Raw genomic sequence first — 2,580 nt, 5'->3', positions numbered from 1 at the left:
TTATTATTATTATTATCATCATCATCTCCCGACACAAGTCCAGAACATGTTACATGCTTTCACAGTCATGACTCAGAACAGGGTTGATGATTCTTGTATAGCTGAGTTATTATTTTAATTTTTGCACCAACACAACGCTGTTGTTAGCTTAATAAGTTCTCTTGAGGAGATTATGAGCAACATATATTTTACCTGAACAGCCTCAGTTTGGATAAAACCAGAGGTTAAGTCTGACTGGATGGACACGTTAAAAGCTAATTCAAGTAGGTCGAGGCCAACGCAGAGTTCTGCTGTCCTAAAACAACAATAACCTCAAAGATTTCAGATTGGTTTCAACAAAAACAGCTCTATAAACCTTTGAGATGTCCTCAACTCCACATTATACAGATACTCTAGCAGAAATATGATGACTGGTCTCAGATGGGTTTGAACTAACTCATGAGATTTTAAAAGTAAAGGTTTCAAATGTAAAAATCTAATTTTTTGAACACTTTAGCAGTCTTGCATATAATAATCCTCAATTATCTTTAGTTTGGGAGTTCTGCAATAATACACACACCTACCTTTTCTTTAGTTTAGTCCTAACTCTGTATTTGTGTGGAAAAAAGCACTACTTTTATTGTTGTCAAATGAACAAAACTAGCCTCCCTGTTTGAGTTGGAAATAACAAATCCAGACAGGTCCGTGTCAGGTTTTAAGTCTGTCAGAAAACCCAGCGGGACTGATTTTTGGAACAAATGAATATGAGACGTCTTGTTACTATTTTAACATTTTCCTGCTTTGTGACTTTTTTTAAATTCCTATTTTATTAACAAAGTTGCCTTCTTAAGGATGAATTTAAAAACATCTAAAATGGCTTAAATGTTTTCTCATCATCCAAGTGTTTCCAAGTTAATTTAATCTAGTTCAGCTCTGTCTTATAACTGGCAGCTGAATATTTCCTGCTTGCAAACAGAGAACATCTTCGGCTCTGTTAGAGATCCTAACAGAACGTTCATACTTGCTTTTAAACAGAACCGGTGCATCTGACTCTGTCATGATTGACTGTTGTGATTTTTTTATTATTGTATATGTTTGTAAAAAGTGAAGACTGAACTGTTATAAAGCATGTCTTGAATTTCTGTGAACATTGGACTGAATTATTTTCATTCAGCTGCAGATCATGGAGGTTCTATAACACAGCTGGAGTGTGTCTTGGTCACATGACTGTAGCAATGACAGCCAGTTAGTGTTTGTATTTAGCATTACTGTACATATTGGCAAAATAATGATAAGGGCTGGTTAAAATTGTAAAAACTATCTATAATATTAACAAAATTCTTATCTGGATAGAGATATTGATGTTTAAAGATTAATATTTAATATTTTTTTAATATTTAAAAAATAATTCTGACTTTAATCTCAAAATTCAGATTTTTTTCCCTCAGAATTCTGAGATTAGGATCAAAAAATAGCTTCCCAGTGACCCTAATCCTCTTTCGTACCTGCAACTTATACTACAAAGGATCTTATCTATGTTTTGTTTTATTTTTCTCTCCATGGTGCATTTTTTGACTGATGCCTTTTGCTCATACTGATTGACATGAACCAAGGAGTAAACATTACCGTCTGCAGCCATAAGAGGGCGCTCTAGGCTTGATAACTGCGTTTTATGTTGTTCCTGTAGCCTACCTGTTTAAAAAAATGAGCTGCAGAAAGAAAGTTTGAAGTCAATGAGAAACTTGTGAGGAACTAGTGAAAAGCAGAGGTTACTCTTACTGCTCTGAGGTGCGTACAGGTGAACTGTCTGCTTCAGCAACATCAGAAGGGAACAAAATGACTTATTTCTAGCAGTAGAGATGGTTGGAAATGGAGAGAGCTGTTGACCTTTTTGGACACCATCTTTGCTCCTCCATGTTGTCACAGATGCTAACAGTGGTGATAGGAGGGGCTCACTCTAGTGATATTTAACTCTATGTGACCCATCACATCGAAACGAGGATTAAGTCTAAAAGCGGTGTATGGAGAAATAGGCAAATATAGTGTTTTGACTAAAATGTTAACAAAAAATGCATTTTATCAAAATATTATGAATAAATGTCATTGTGGTGGAACTAATACTTTATGTTTAAGCAAGTAATTCATGACATCCTTTTATGACCTAGGTTTTCATGACATGCTGTTTATCTGCAGACAGAATGATTAAAGTCAGAACAAGATTTGCTAACAACAGTCATTCTTAGATATTACTTGTGTTTATCTTTGTGTTTTCCATTGACCTTGTATCAAATCTGGCTAAGATGACAGAATGGTGTTTGTTAATATATACAGTATATGAGGCCTCTCGAGACACAGTGTTCGACAGTTCAACAGTAGTGTGGAGAGACAGAGAGAAGCAGAGGCACAGAGACAGGCCAGGTTGTCTGTGTTTCCTGTTGTTGCAATAAAACTCAGCTGATCATCTCATGGAGTACCTTCATTCTTGGACCACGTATTTCTGTCTTTGTTAAATAAATATTACCATAACAGTTTGGCGTTGTCGCAGAGACCACTAGGAGATCGACGGACCAAGGCCACATTGCAGGTGGACTGATACGAGTG

The sequence above is a fragment of the Austrofundulus limnaeus genome, unplaced genomic scaffold, assembly GCF_001266775.1.
Source record: "Austrofundulus limnaeus strain Quisiro unplaced genomic scaffold, Austrofundulus_limnaeus-1.0 Scaffold471, whole genome shotgun sequence".
NCBI lineage: Eukaryota > Metazoa > Chordata > Actinopteri > Cyprinodontiformes > Rivulidae > Austrofundulus > Austrofundulus limnaeus.
The sequence above is the reverse complement of the archived record's forward strand: the minus strand, read 5'-3'. Positions refer to the sequence as shown.